Source organism: Egretta garzetta, unplaced genomic scaffold (genome assembly GCF_000687185.1).
Source record: "Egretta garzetta isolate BGI_Z169 unplaced genomic scaffold, ASM68718v1 scaffold424, whole genome shotgun sequence".
NCBI classification, from domain to species: domain Eukaryota; kingdom Metazoa; phylum Chordata; class Aves; order Pelecaniformes; family Ardeidae; genus Egretta; species Egretta garzetta.
Genome location: NW_009259489.1, coordinates 2,961,855 through 2,978,808, shown reverse-complemented (window position 1 = coordinate 2,978,808; position 16,954 = coordinate 2,961,855).

Sequence of the window (16,954 nt, the reverse complement as noted above, 5' to 3'; positions counted from 1 at the left end):
GAAGCCTGAAAAGACTCAGCTGTCAGGCTATGCTCAGCTGGGCTTTGAGTTAGACCTACTGTCCTTGTAGTCACCTTCTTTCAGTGCTCTTGCTTCTAGGATTTTTACTCAGGCTTGTAAAAAATTTGCCCCAAGTGCCAAGGCAACTGTTGTATGCTATGGCTTTGGAGCCATATTCTTGATTTCATTGCAGCAATGACTGCCTTTTCTAACCTAAGAACCTTGCAGCTTTGGGGCTTTTTAAGGGGCTTTTACTGAATAGCCATTTTTAATTTCTTAGCTGAATGACTGGTCTTCCTTCAGATTTGCAGGTGCCACTGGAGCCCTAGTACATCAGCAGACTGAGCAGTACCTCCGCAGACACATACCTGAAATACGAATATTAGGTTTTGCGGTTTCCAGAGGGAACTTCCCTATTTCAAAGCCACAAGCTCTAAGTTCAGAGCAAATGCTTGTAGTCTGATCTCTACCTCCAAGAACTGTGCCACTAGCTCTCAGTTTGCAACACATGGCAGCACACTGATGGGCAATATAGTACATCTGAAAATGAAGGAGCAGAATATATACAAGGCTTCAGTGGTGGTGTAGAGGGCTGGAAACTACCTTGTATAGTACATCATTTCACTGGAATTTCTGATTTTCAGGACATTGGTTCTAATATGACTGCAGTAGTCATAGTGTTTAATGTCCCCACAGTGGAATTCCAACATTAAAAAAAAAGAAAATCTATGGCTGCTACCCAGGAAAGTGTACCTCACTGCTTTTGACCAAGCTGATTATTTCAGGAGCTACGCCTAGCTGTGCCAGGGACAGAGTCTCTGGGCTCTGACATGGCACACACCTAGTAAGAAAACCTACCATAAGTAACAGTCCTCTCCATACAAATCCACAATTAAAAATGGTGTTACAGATAACAAAAATACTCTTGAGGGACAGCATGTATTATTTTAAAATTTTGCCCCTATCCCTTCCTCTTTTTGTATTTAACAACTGGGAAGTTGTGACATATGCAGGAAGGAGACTTCTTTTATGAGAGGCAGACCTCTTGGTAGCTCCTCAGACTAGCCTGTCCATCGAAATACATTCTTTTTATTTAGGGCCATCTCTGCCTATGCTGTCTCTTTATGCAGTTCCTTATCTGGCCAGTATTAACTGACGCTGCTCTGTTGTGCTGAGGCTGGTGCTGTACGTCTTTTAAATAAAATTAAAATTCAGTAGGGGGACGTTTAGAAGGGATTCAAATGACACACTCATTCTGATTATATCATTTCCACCACTGTAAATGGCCTCTCTTTGGAAAACCAGGCACTGTCATCTACTCTAGGAAGCACACCATTCCCACAGCCACTTCTTAGACGGTGCAGACTATTACGAAGGCTTTGTGAGCCTGCTGGGATGAGGCAGTGCAAAACTGAAAGGCAGAGATAACTGTTTCTGAGGATTCCTCTGGATGTATCTCCCCTCTCCTCGTGAATGCATCAGGAGGCAGGTAGGAAATGCATGGGTGGGCATTCCAGCTCCACCAGTAAACTGCTGGGTTTGCAAAACACAATGTTTTGCTTCAAGACCCAGTGCTCCCGTGTGCTTACCTCAGACCTGCTGCTGTGCACCAGCTGTTTATGAGCATAGATCCCAAGGGCAGGGCCAATTCCTGCCCAGCAGATATCCAGCAGAGCTACAGAGCTAGTGCCAGCCTCTGAGAGAAGCTCACACTTTTCGTCTGAGGAGCAGGTGGTCGGCAGGACAGCATCTCTGAAACCTTCCCACTAGTTTTCCTCTGAACTTGGGAACTGCCTTCACCTGAATAAAATCAACCTGTTTGAAAGACGGAACAAGCTTAGCTTTGCTCTGCCTTGTGCTGCCAGGCAACTGGTGCTGAGGAAATGAAGCAACAAGCTAGGATGTGGCAGAGGTGTCCCCAGCCCACTCCTGGTTGTTCCTCTGTGCTGGGGACACCCTTTACCACATGGTAATCTTACTAGAGGAGCAAAGATGACTGTAGTCCCACTGCCAGCCCTGCCTAACACAGCAGGCAGCCTGGGCCCGGAAATGCTATCAAACTCTTGTGCACACCCACCCTAAAAACTCCTGCAGAGAAGATACCTACATCCTTCCCAGCCTTCCTCAGCCATCAGGTTCTCCTGCTAAGGAAACCTTTGTGTGCTTGCTCAAATTAGTTTTTAAGCCATCTTCCTGAGATGGATTTGAAGTTTTTATTTTTGTCATTGTCTGTAAAACCCTTGTGTAAAACTTCAGTCTGATCTGACACCATCTTCTAAGTAAAATTCAGGATCCCCAGAGACTCACACCCTGCTCATACCAAAACCAGTGCAAAAAGCTCTTCCTTCCACATCTACTTTTTTTGAGTTCTGAAACACAGACAGCAGCTTTACCCATCCAAAAAGCTAGTGAAAAGTCTACACCACTTGGATCAAAATTCTCCTTTATCCTGAATGTGGACTGAAGAAACAATGCCATAAGATGCAATACATATTCAGATACCGAAATATCCAAGGGAATGGCTTGTATTGTTTTTTTACAATATGTTTTAAACCATTTAACAGAACAAAGACTTTAGCACAAAATATCTCTGTGTTTTGGCAGTATCACTTTTTATCATACTTAGTTTGGATTCACCTTCCCCTAAAACTGAGCAGCTCAGGCAGCTACAGAAGGGAAAGCACTGAGGACCAGAGACATTTCATGTAAGTGGGCATCTCACATACAAGTGTCTTTGGTCTGAGCCTCAAAATTCCAGTACCAACTTTTTGAAGAAAAAAAATCCCAACCATCCTGCTGGAGCAGGTAAAGGAAGGACTCAAAGACTTATACTGGGATTAATGAGAGGCATTCATGCCCCTGTACGAAGCTCAGCAGCACCCACAGGGGAGAGGAGGCCCCACGCAGCCCCAGAGCCGCAACCCAGGCTGCAGGAGGAAACTTCTGCAAACCACCGACCCCTCCTCACACATGGGAGCCCACCTGTGGCTTTCTTATCCCAAGGACACTATTGTGCCCATTATCACCAAATAATGGGATGTGTGGGTCTGTGCAGGAAAGGATCTATGCAGACTTTTAGCCAATTAATTTCAGAATTGATTCTCCCTGCTGCCAGCATCCTCTACAGCCAGCAGAGCTCTTCGCTGCAATCCAATGCAATGCACACACCTTTGAAAAATGATGCTTTCAAGCATGCCCTGTGGTGCAGTAAATTTGAAAGTGCTCTTAATAATAATAAGGATCAACATTGACTTTAATGGTTTTCAAACCCTTCGTGTAATTTCATTAGCTACCCAACACAGATGCAAGCAGGGGTGATGTCATACTTTTTCCCTTGCTCTGAAACCTGAGTCAGGCGCCAGAGATAGAAACCAGTTTTATTGCCTGTAATCAGATTAAAGTTTCTGGCAGCTTGTGATCGATAGGTGATTGCCAGAGTAATCTAGAAATACGGAAGGATCTTGTGAAGATGCAGCACAGCTCAGATTGGGGCGAGGGTCTTGTGGACTGCATGCAGAGTGGTGGATGCCATTAGATCCTTTTAAACACTCTGAATCAGCACTGGCATATCTGGTATTCCTGTCAATGCAAGCACCAGAAGACAGTGGCGTTTCACAACAGAAACACAGAACCTGTGTTTTCACACTGGTGGTGACTCCCAGAAATCCCAGAACTTTTTTTTGCAAAGCCCATTGGCATAAGTACCTTGTGCAGGCACTATAACACCTTCACATGGCCAACCTAACTCTTGCCTGTGTGTGCAAGTTCTCTCTTGAGCCAAACTCCTGTTGTCATCTTCTGCCTGACATGGTGAGCACCACTGAAGGTCCGAGTTTGTCAGCATCTTACCGCAGGCTGCTATCTTTGCCAAGAATGGGAAACAATAGTGGTAAACCTGTGGTATCTGTGGACACAGAGCAATGCCATGGCCTCCACCCCCACCTTGCAGAACTCAGATCCAATGGATAGAAAACAAAAAAGAAAAAGCAGGACAGCAACCAAAGAGAAATGAGGAAACTGGGTAAATCCATGACCATTGACTGCTTTAACAAGACTTTTTCAATAAGCTGATAAGATGCAATTACCTCATCATCTGAATATTGCAGCAGTAAAATCAATGCTACTTAAGAAGTCTGACAATCAGTTAGGCACTCTCTCGATATTTGTGAAAGTCAAGGCAATTCTGTGTAAAACATTGATTCATGCAGAGATATCATTAAAGCACCACAATACCAGTCCCCTAATGGGTACTGAGAAAATTAATTTATTCCAGCTATGGAATTCTGATCAAATCAGACCTCTGAATCTTCCTCTTTAGCTGGATAAACTTTTTTCTCTAGGTGAGAGTTCTTCAGCAATGTCATAAGAGGCATTCACACAAGAGCCAGCACATACCCGCCTAACAAGAGGTTAGGATATAGACCAACCCTCTGGGTGGACTTGTTGTATATCAACATCAGAACAGCATTATCCAGTGGGTCATGCTAGACAACGTGATTTTGTTTTTACTCAATGCATCTGATTAGTAAATAAACCTGCAAACAAGTAACAAATAAAAATCAGGGTCACAAATACCCAAATCATCAAAATTATCTAAGTCCCTAATAACTGGTTGGTAGAAGAGGCAGGCATCTAGCTGCCTTTCAGTATCCCTGAATGTCCTGTGATTTATGTACACTACAGATGTCAAGCAGGAGAATAGATTGCCATGAAAGGTTGTGGAATCTCCATCATTCAATATTTCTTCAGAGCAGATTAGACAAACATCTGCCCAGAATAACCTGGGCATCATTGCTCCTGTGTTCTAGCCAAGAAATAGGCTGCACAACCTCTTGAGGCCCTCCAGCTCTACAACCCTAAAAAAGCCCCTGATACTTATTCCAGGGTTTTCTGATTGTATAGAAAGTCTGTCTGGGCTCTTATCATTTAGGTAGTAAATCAGTATTAATTTAGTCGTAGCAATCATACCTAGAGTAACATGGGTCAATTTTATTTCTGGCATGATGGGACTTCCCCGGAATTATGTAAGGGATGAATTTAGTTCAGCATTTGGATAATTAATAATCTATCAAAGTCTTACATTAATGTGCATATTGAGTTATTCTACCATCATTTAAAACAGTGGCATCGCTAATGAGACCATTAACTATAGAGATCATCAAGTCACATTGGATTCACGTTTTCATTATTTGTATCTAAGGTTAGCTCTTACCTCAGCCAGTTAATAAATGCCAGGATAATGCTGGCACAGAAAATATGCATCTCTTAATTTTCATTAAGATGTCATGGAGAATGCTGGTAAACAGACAGATGTAACTCTTCTGTATCACAGGGTCCCGTTACACAGAGGAGAGCTTAAAGGTGTATTTTCATTTAGAACAGGATACACAGCTGCTTTTCACATATTATTTCGGAAATTATTTAAGCTGTACCAAATTCAGAAGCTAATTAGGATCTACCTCTGGAAAACACATCAGCTCCTGCTAAACTTCAAATACACAAGTAGCTGCACTGAAAACAACAGCTAAATTTAAGCTCACACCTGAGCATTCGCAGGACAGATTACCATGGCTCCTCAAGTGTGATTACAAACACAAATCTTAGCCCAGCTCCCTGACAAATTAACAGAGCTTTACAACCTCTTCAAGTTGAATTGGGTTATAAGTGAGTCTGAGGTCAGACAGAGGGGTCCCCACTGGAAGCTCCATTTCAGACTAGTCAAACACCAGATCAAACTGTTAAAATGTTTTTTAACTTTGGGCTTCTTAAAACTCAAACTTTAAGACCGACATCGTGAGCTGGAATGCAGAAAAAAATATTTCAAGAGCCTCAGTAAAGTGGAACTTTTAAGACAAGCTTTAGAAATGACATAATTTGGGGATGTTTTTGCTATTATGTCTCTAGCAAAAATGAAGTAGGCTTCAAAAGATGAAAATGACACCACAGTGCATCATATTATGTGCCAGACTAGCAATGCAGAGTCAGATTATAACTAACTGGGCACCAGGCCCATTCTTCATTGACACTCATAAAGAATAAATATTAAGAAATCAAGAACACAGCAGAAGTCAAGACAGAGAACAATCTGAACCCTGCTTCACAGGGTGGTTCTTTAAATATTCAGAATATATCCCAGCAGTGATATCAGCCAGGCAAAATGAAGTATTCTCTTGCACCCACCAAAGACAGAAAAAATGACCGCAGCTGAAAAAAACCCAAAATAACAGGGGCAGCAGTGGCTACAGCTGTATGATCATTGGTAGCCATGCATAAGCTCAGACTGGAACTCCATCAAATGGTTTGCACCAGTTGTAGCCATGCTTTAGGCCTGGGCTTGTCTCTGGCTCATGCCAGCTCCTTCCATGCCGTCCTTGGTCCTCTGCCTCCCTACCACTTTGCTCCCCACTAACAAGGCCATCTAGCCAGCATACCTTCTCCCATGTTTCCCTGCCCCACACAACCTTGTGTGTTCTCCTGTACAATGAGAAATGCTAGGGAAGAGGTTGATTTTATCTATGCCTGTTCTAGACAGCAGCAGTTCCAACATCAGGCAGCGTGTAGTAGTGTGGAAAAAAAAAAAGACAGAAATAGAGTACGCTCTGGGAATTTTTCTTCCCATTCCTGTTTTTCCATTCTCGCCCCCTTTTCATGACTCTCATCCCCTTTTCATGACCTCCACTGGTAATGAATCAACCTGAGCGCTCACTGACTGCACCAGGCACATAGGTAGAGACTCTGGAAAGAATCACGTTTTCTGTATTTCCTTGCCCTGTCACAACTTCTCTGAGCAAGGCAAGAGTTGCTTGTTTCCCCCAAACCCTATCCTCCGAGACATTTGCCAGTGATATGAAGCAGCAGCAGGGAAGTCCCACAAATAAGCAAGCAGATTCCTTGCTATTCCTTCTGTATGCTGCACTGTAAGACGATAAGGAGCTTCATGGACCAATAAAGCAAGAGATAAACTGACTTTTTCTAATGTCTTCCATGTGGCTTCACAGGTAGGGAAGCTCAAGAAGTATGGGTTGGATGAGTGGACAGTGAGGTGGATTCGGAACTGGCTGAATGGCAGGGCCCAGAGAGTTCTGATCGGCGGGGAAGAGTCCAGTTGGAGGCCGGTAGCTAGTGGAGTTCCCCAGGGCTCGGTACTCAGCCCGGTCTTGTTCAACTTGTTCATCAATGACCTGGACGAGGGTATAGAGTGTACCATCAGCAAGTTCGCTGATGACACAAAACTGGGAGGAGTGGCTGATACGCCGGAAGGCTGTGATGCCATTCAGCGGGACCTGGACAGGCTGGAGAGTTGGGCAAAGAGGAACTTGATGAAGTTCAACAAGAGCAAGTGTCGAGTGCTGCACCTGGGGAGGTCAAACCCCATGCACCAATACAGGCTGGGGGATGACCTGCTAGATAGCAGCTCTGCTGAGAGGGACCTGGGAGTCCTGGTGGACAATAAGCTGACCATGAGCCAGCAATGTGCCCTTGTTGCCAAGAAGGCTAATGGTATCCTGGGGTGTATTAAGAGGAGTGTGGCCAGCAGATCGAGGGAGGTTATCCTCCCCCTCTACTCTGCCCTGGTGAGACCCCACCTGGAGTACTGTGTCCAGTTCTGGGCTCCCCAGTTCAAGAAAGACAAGGAACTGCTAGAAAGAGTCCAGAGGAGAGCTACTAGGATGGTAAAGGGACTGGAACTGAGAGGGGATCTCATCAACGCATACAAATATCTTAAGGGCGGAAGTCAAGAGGACGGAAGCAGTCTGTTTGCAGTGGTGTCCAGCGACAGGACTAGGGGCAATGGATGCAAACTGAAACACGAGAGGTTTCAGTTGAATATGAGGAAGAACTTCTTCACTCTGAGGGTGGCAGAGCACTGGAACAGGCTGCCCAGGGAGGTTGTGGAGTCTCCTTCTCTGGAGATATTCAAAGCCCGCCTGGATGAAGTCCTGTGTAGCATGCTCTAGGTGAGCCTGCTTTAGCAGGGGGGTTGGACTAGATGATCTCCTGAGGTCCCTTCCAACCCTTACGATTCTGTGATTCTGTGATTCTGTGGAGTGGAAGCTGTACACAGGGGAGGTGGCACAGGCCCCCATGAACCCCCCCAGCCCTGCTCCCTGCAGCGGAGAGAGATCTGGGGGGAGGACCCCCCTGTTTGGTGCTCCTGAGATAGGAAGAAACCCTATATAACTCAGACCAGAAGTGCGTGAGTTGTGCCCTCACCCCATGATTCCCCATCACTGGTAACTCTGTAAGAGCAGGACTTCAACATGTTACGCATATATTCACCATTGCGCTTGGTTAAGTATTTTCAGTAAGGCTCTGGGAACGGCCCTCTTGCAGGCCAGGAGACAGTTACATGTTCACAGCCCAAGGATTTCCCACTCTACACTGATCTCCACCACTACTGTGTTACAGCTTCCTCAGCAACTGGTAACTGGTTGTCTTGCAGAGAACCCTCTGCAGGCTCAGCTCTTCTATTTAACATTACGTGCCGAAATAAATTAGGCTGTACATGAAACCCCACTATTTTCAAATATCACTGAAATTACAATTCTGTAGGTCCTGACTTTGTGTGGCTTTAAAACTCATTTTTAACAGTGTAATAAGTCAAAAATGGGGAGAGGAGGGAGAAGGAAGGGATGAATTTATATGCAGCAGATAGTTCTCATCTTTAGCTATTGAGAGACTTTGCAGCTGAAAAATACACTTTGGGCTCTCATGGGATCCTGATTAATAATTTTTAGGCCTACTTTAAGGGTGCAGAGAGCAACTGAGTGCTACTAGTTATACTGTTTACACAAAAAAGTGAAACGGTCCAAGTGCTAGTATCTTATATACAATTAATTGACTCATTAGCCTCAACCAAAGTCAACTACAAGAACCTAGGTGTATATACTTTCCTCCTTTGTTCCTGCAGAAAAGTCACTCTTGTGGCTATCTGGGAAGATTTAAGAGCAAAAGAAAAGATACACGATGAGAGAAAAATACCAGTAAGTAAACCCAAGGGAGAAAACATGAGAAAGGGCAATGGCTGTGCCAGGGATGGGACGCTGATTCCCCTGCTGTGCTGGTGGGGAGGATCAAGGTGCTCCAAAACACTCAGGCTCTGCTATTCCGAAGCAAGTTCAGATAAGCCTTAGAAAACCCTTGTAGGTTTTTTTTTAGGGAAAGTCCTCAGCCTGCTGAAATCACATAGATTTGTCATCTCTCATGGCGCCTGGATCTCGCCTTCAAATGCTGGGATACTTATTAAAGCCTGTAAGAGCTCAAGATCCCTTTTCTTGGGAAGACAATAGATAGCCAAGGTGAAAAGCTACAACAGAAGTGTGAAGTCACTCCACATTCTTAGTGATTTCAAGAATTAGATAGTAGATACAGCCAGGCATACCTTTTATGCCAGGATATTTCCCCATATATAACACAAAAATTGTTATGGAATCTGTCAGCAGGTAGGTGATCCCACTGTCCATGGAACTATTCCTGGGTTCATCCCCTGGTCTCATCAATAGGGCAGAGGCATTTAGCTGTTAGTGTAAGCAACTTCAACTATTGAACAAAGCAGCATTTAAAAATTAAGACTTCAAATAGGGAATCTCTGTAATAAGGTAATTTTGTGTGCTGACGATGCTCAGACTTCATCCTGGTGCTTGTAAGTGCATACAAGGTGGCCTGACTCTATTTTCAGCACAGTCTTTGTAACGGTGCTGATTTCTCCTGGGTGTGGATCACGTTTTTACGTCTCACACCATACACAGGAAAAGATAAGACAAAAGAAAAAGGTTGCATTACAATTCCTGGGCAAACTGGAATTCAAAATGCTGATAGCTGACCCTCAGTAGTAACAGTAAAGTCCAACAGGGAGTGACAATTAGGCCATAAATAGCCATTTTGGATGTGATTAGTGGCCATGTGTTCAGATACTGGGTAAGAGGAAAATGGCAGGCTTGCGTGGGCTGCTGGCTGGGCAGCAGGACTAAGCAGAGCCACCCTCAGCATCACCACGGCGGCCCCGGCAGATTCACAGTCAGTAGTTCTCATCCATCCAAGGAAAATACGGGCTCTGTGCCAAAGGAGCTTTCCATCCCTGACCTTTCACGGCATGTGCCATCAGATGGCTCAGGGCAGAGAGCAGGAAGTTTATTAACAGTGGCTGGAAGAGTTTAGACAGCTGCTGCTTTCCACTGCCTTTCTGAAAGCCTTGGAGCACCAAACTTGTGGAGAATGTTATCTCCAAAACACTGATCAAGAATGCGTCTGCAGGGAATTCAACTTCAAATACATAAAAGGTTATGGCAAAGAGGAAACAAACTGGCTGTCCCCACGCCCGTGGTGGAACAGAACAGACAGAGTGGGCGTACTGCAGCAAGCCAGCTGGGTGCAAGCTAGACATCATGAGAAGCTCTGGAACAACTCACCTGCTGCCTGCAAAGCCTGGCAGGGGGGGATGGTAACCTAACTAACTCATCTTGTCACAGTGGAGGGAGACAAACTTGGTGAGCTTCTGAGGGTCTTTCCAGACCTGCAAGTTCTCACATGTTTCAGAGGCAGTAAAATCATACAGATATGAGCATCATACTGTGTTAACAGTTACATGCATTTTTAAGTCCCATCAGAGAGAGAATGTTTCTTTCAGAGAAGTTTCCCAGAATGTGCGTGCAGGACTTCAGCCCATCTCAAATGGCTGCACACTTGGAAGGATTGTGCTGTACCTCTACCTCCTAGCAATATGCTGAAATTCTCCTTTTCCCTAGTCTCTGTGGAGTTACTACGTCTCTCCTTCTGTGCTCTTATGTGTCCACAGTGGCTTCAGCTAGCTTGGAGCCCCAGGGCAAGAAACTTCAAACCTTTGGCAAGCATGGAAGATATCTGGCAGAGCATTTTGCCTGGACTGTGCACTCCTCTACAACTTAACAGAGATGCCTCAAAACCCTACTAGCATCTCTTTTTGATGAGAAGCTTTCATCTTTTGGTTAAGAGTATCTAGTGGTCATTATCAAAGTAGATCAAGTAGCAAGTTTTTGGAAAGTACACAGCAGAAAACATTTTGTGGCAGAATATACTTGAGACTTGACTTCATGAGCAGCTAGAGGAAAGCAAAGAGCATGGAGGGAATGCCGTGTCCTACCACAAGACTTAAATATGGGAGAAAACAAGAAGTTTAAAGCAAGGAGGACTGCCAGGGAAAGACCAGAGACAGTGCTGACAGAAGTCCTCAGAGGGGTGAGGACCAACACAGGGCACAGCAGCCTTGGTGAGTTTATCACACGCATTTCAGTTTGCCTGAAAGGTTGAAATGATCCTTGACCAGATATTTTTTTTAAGAAAGTCTCTTTAATTGAGGCAGTTTTTTCTGGTGCTAATGAAAACCCTTTCATGATTAATTCAATATCCTGGTATTTGAAGAGCACTGATGTTGTGGTATTATATAGCTATCACAGAAAATTACCACTTCAGGACAGATGGTGCGGTGGTGTTGATGAGTAACAATTAAGCCCAATCATTAAGGGCTCTTCTGCTCATTGAAGACATCCACTGAAGACATGTATATGTAAAGCAGATATGACTTTTTTTCTGCTAGCAATATCCTCATAGACTTTCTAGAGGATCCTTTTTTATCCTTATATTAATTAATTAAAGGGGCCGTATTTGAATTATGACTTTTGATTCTCTTTCCTAAGTGTTACATGGTTTTAGAAGAAGTTTCATGTCTTAACCTAGAGTTACAAAGTACTTGTAATCTTGGAAGACTGATCCATTATATCTCTTTTATCTAAGCTTCTAATTTTGAACAACCAGATGAATCAGATCTGTAAAACTTTGTATCGAAGGAACTCCACAAAGTCACAAGGAAGACTGTCCCAGCTCCATTCCCGAAAGGTACAAATGTGTTTAATTTCAGTACAACATAATTTGGGTAATCTGTAAAGTAAGGTGACTAGCTTGCATGGTTTAATGAACAAGGGCAGTCGGTATTTTATCAACAGAAGAAAATAAGGATGATTGAAATGTTGCATTAAATGGATAACAGTGATTTGATATAGATGGAAATACAGTAAGACCCATCGGACTCTAAAAGCAGATGGGTGATAATCATCTCCTTACCAAGAGGAAGCTAGCTGGTGATAGGTCTGACCTCAGCCTGGTCAAAATGGTTGCCTGCACTATGCAAGTCTTCATTTATCTTCTCTTAACACACCTCTCAGGTTCTGCCTCGAGCTACACATGGAGGACCAACAGCCCATCCCATTTTCAGCCTGTAGTAGGATTCCCTCCATGCGTCGGATACCCTGCCTACCTGGAGCGTTCTAAAGGAAAGGCCTTGTGGGAGCACAGAGAAGAGAGGGCACGCATGGTTAGGGTGTGCAACATTCACTGTGCAACAACCTTGAGTGACACTCGGAGCAATGCTGGAGCTGATCCAAACTCTAAGAGGGTCATTACAGTCCGTCCCCTCTACCAAGAATCTGCAACAAGCCAGGCAGCTGTGGGGGCAGCCAAGGCAGTGGTCTCAGCATTTATATCCAGAAAATACACAGAGAGAGAAAAATCACTGGATTTGGTTGTGGTGGTAGGCTTGAAACCCAGCACATGTGCTGAGCAGTGAGGCCTTTAGAGACAGTCTGCAAACAAGACACATCCAGGGTCCCCCAGCAAGCCAAATACTGCGGTGTTGAAGCCTGTAATGGCAGCATGTTAAGCAGACGTGCTTAAACAAATCTGCACCGGAAGACAAGACCTGCTTGCACTCTGGGTCAAGTGAGGAAGAGCAGAGTACTGCTGGTAGATGCTTGCAGAGGGCTTGGAGGGAAGAGCAGAGCCTTGAGGTCTTGAGCAGAGATGCTTTTGGGAAGACCAGGTTCAACTGCAGGCTCTCTGTAACTAGGTCCCTTAATGAAAGAGAAAAGTTTAGACTCAGGAGTTCCTCTGTGCTGTGTGTGCTGGCAATAACACAAAATACTGCTGGAGGAAGCCATGTGAATACAAAGCTGGGTGACACATCCATTCAGATATTTACAGAGATAGAGCAGAACTGTGATTGCTTGGTAGATGATAGTAACTATTCATCCCCAGTCTTCTGATGAAGAAAGCCTACAACAGGGTCATGCTAAACCACTGCCCTCTCCTCCCCAGATAAAAGAATGTAGGATACCAAGAGGACAAAAAGCACATGTTAAATGGCTGACTTGTGCCTTGCTATTATCCTCCTCCTTCCTACATAATAACCTCCTCTTCTCTATTTATATTCACATCTATATTTAATGCTCACTGAAAACTACAGACTTGTGTTTGATGTTCAGCTGAAGACATGATTCATCACAATCCTCATTTTTAGTAATGGAAAAAGGCTGTGGTAGGAAAACACAGATGAGACTGCTTTTCATCTTGGTAGCCATGTAACCTTTATGTGAACTTGGAAAGTCATACAAAGAATGGCAGCCTCAGCCTATCGCGGGTGATTCACCAAGTTTTCTGAATGCTGCGTGATCTCCCCTAGCAGTATCTGATCTCTCCATCTTTAAAGAACGCTTGTTAAAAATAGAACAGCAAATCACCCATTCCTTGACCTACCATTTCTGTTGTTGTTTTTAACATGAGATGTAAAAAACATTCTATTTGTTATAAAAAGTATTTTTTAAAAAACAGATGTTATCATTTCTGTGTCTGTAGTCCCAAGAATGAAAAACAAGGAGCATAGGTCAATTATTAACTTGTTTTTCACGCTCTACCCTGCAGCCAGAGCCACCAGTGTTATGACTCCCAACCAGGCGGCCAGAGGGGAGCATGGCACTCCCTTCCTGGCTACCAACAACAACGCTCCAAGAACAGCCTAATTCAGGGTCACTGAACGCAAACAACCAAAGAGCCCCTGATATTGACTCACAACAAAAAATAGTCTAGCTCTCTTCCTTATGAGAATAACTGGAGCACTGGACTATTTTGTGTCATGGAATACATATGCTCAGACTCTCCTATACATCCTCGCACAGAGAATGCCAATGTTCTTGGGGTTAAAAATATTCCTATGCACAGAAGCTAGGTGCTAGCTATTATTTAGCCACAACAGTATAAACCTCTTTGCACAGAAAACAAATTTACCTCCTGCTTTTCCAAACTAGCTAATTTGCCTTAAAATAGCTAACATCAGCCTGCTGGAGATCAGACATCGCTGGATTAGATTACACTATAATTTAAGAATATAATTTAACACTTTTAATACCAATGTGAAAGGCTAAATTTCACTGGAATATGTGAATTCATTAAACTGAAGTTAGTTTCATCCTTCAGAATGTGTTCTTTACAGAAATAAGAGATAGCATAAATTACTTGAAAATTCACAATTGCTATGAGGGATGATCCAGTTTTGTTTGAATTAAAAATCCTTCCAATTTCTAGAAAAGGAAAAGCATTCATCCTTCATCTCTCTTATTCCTGCCTTCTCCAAAGGAGTTTCAGTTAAACGGGGGTTATGGTGAGTGAGGAACCCAAAGAACTGGCTGAAACTGCACCTGAATGGTGGTGAAGCCAAACCAGAAGGTGTGGTTTGGAGGCCTGAAGCACTACCCCTAAAAGAGGCAGGTGACAGAGACAGGCTCATTTGACAATCTCAAATCACACCCCAGCACCATTTGTTTGCTCAAAATCGCTCCTCAGGTCCAAAATGTCCTGGAGCTGCTCCCGTGCTGAGGAACAAACATCCAACTCCCCAACGAAGCTCCTACAAGAAGGCAGAGGAGGGGAGCAGAGCTTCAACCCCAATGCCTGTCGCAGCAACAGAGCAGGGAAGAGGGCGCACACGGGTGCCCGCTCAGGCACGCCACCCCACCTTTGGGAAGGGGCTGTGCCCAGGAGCACAGAGACCTGAGCAACCAGCCTCCCACCACCACCCCCTGGGGCATTTCAGTAACCATGCCCACACAGCCCAGCCTTCAGACCTCGCCGTGTCTCCCCCTTCTCATACTGACTCCCAATTCTGCAATGTCCATGGATGTTCAAGCCCCACAGAGAGCCAGCCCATGACCTCCCTCTGGAGGACATCACACTTTATATGTGAAGAAAATTGACAGTCCCAGTCCTGCTCTCCCTTCCACTAGCACAGGCATTGCAGCACCACATAAGGGAAAATCTGGCCCACGCACCCCAGAAAATCTTCCCCCAGGTGCATGAAGACACTAAAACCAGAAGGACAGATCAGGCGCAGCTCTGTTTTCCTGCTATCTCCATCCCTCCCCACATCCCTATTAAAAAGCAATGATTGAAACCCATTTCCCTCCTTGTTATTCCTGCATTATAATTGTTTGTAAATGCCATTTTTTCTTTAATTACCCCTTCCTACATATACATGAGAGTGATAGGGTAAAGAACAATCCAACATTGCAATTGAATTACAAACACATTGCACACGGCTGTCCTATTAACTTCATATCAGTGATGTGTTATAAAATGCAAAGTGCAGAAAAGGGGGCAGTAATTTGTTTATAAATATGTTCGTTAGGTGGAGCAAATGCCATATTGGCTGAGAAAAGAAAATCACTGATTGCAAAGTGTGCCTTCTAGCATGGATTTCACAGGGCAAAATGTAGTTAATAAAACTACCTTTATGCTTTTTATTACAGCTTTTTAGCATAAATAGCTAATAACCAATTTACATTAATGGTATTGGCACAAATGTAAATTAGGGTCTTTTTGTTTGTATTGCTGAAATGCAATTCTATTGCCAGAGGATTGTATTTGGCCATTTCATTAACTGGAGAGATCCAAGAAACAGATACAGTTCCAGGGCCTGCCCAAGGAATATTAATGTGGAAAAGAAATTGCACCTCACACCTGGTTACAAGCTGGGGCCTCACAAAGAGTGCGTGTATTTTTTGCACCCAAGCCTACCACTCCACCACACGCATTGGCACAGAGAGACCACATCTCAAGCAGGCTGGTACTGTCTCCACTCAGGTTTAGAAACAAGGCTTTCCAGTCTCACGTGGCATTTCAAGCTTTCAGCTGTTTTCCTATTCCGAGTCACAAGCACCAATGTCTTGGGAAGCTGGTTGCCACCCACCCTAAGGAAAAAAGATGGCTGGAAAAGCATGACAGTAGTCTGGGGTCATTCACTTAGAGGGGGGATGTGCCTCTGCAGGCACGTCCCCAGCGGAGCCACCAAGGCCAGCCAACATGTCAGAAACAGGGCTGTCCCCCCCCCAACAGGGCTGCACTCTTCAGGTCTGGTTGTCCTCTGCTAGCAAATACCCTCCCATTCCCGACCGATTTAGAGCAGCCTCCTCCTCGCCACAGTGAAACAATTTTCCTGCAGCTGAGAGACATGCCCTGTATTTTCTCCAGCCTAGTAAGTGATGTGGAACCTTGCATGGGATTTACACCACCACTTCTCCCCATTCCATGGGTGATGGCTTTCCCGCTTGACACCTAGAAAAAGGAATGGTGGCAACATAATGATTTTTATCGGTTTAGATGGCAGGTGGAGAAAAGGGTCTTTACAGCCTACTAAATCAATGCTTCTGATAGCCAAAGGTCAAATGTTAATGTTGGCAAATTACTGGCAAGGCACGTGAAAGCCACACAATCCCGTCTGCTATAGCAATACAGGTTTTCCACTTCAGGCCTCATTCATCTGGGGCCTTTCATATTCACCGGGTCTTTCTTTAGTCATGCTATGTAAGCAGCTACTGTACATACTGAAAGCCAATTTTCCCATATACTTAAGTGTGCTGCTGGAGGAACAATAAATCATTAATCTATATCCAATTTCATTACCCTTTATGTGATATTGATACAAAAGCATCCTTTCCCCTCATCCGCTTGTTTCCTAGATGAAGACTAGAAGAAAGGCTTCTTCTCTGTATACAAATTGGCATTTAGATAGCTGTTTTCCTTTCATCAATACAGAAGGCAACAGACGTTTTCTATACCAAGAGGATTTTGGAAAAGGGATGCACGTATTGGTCAT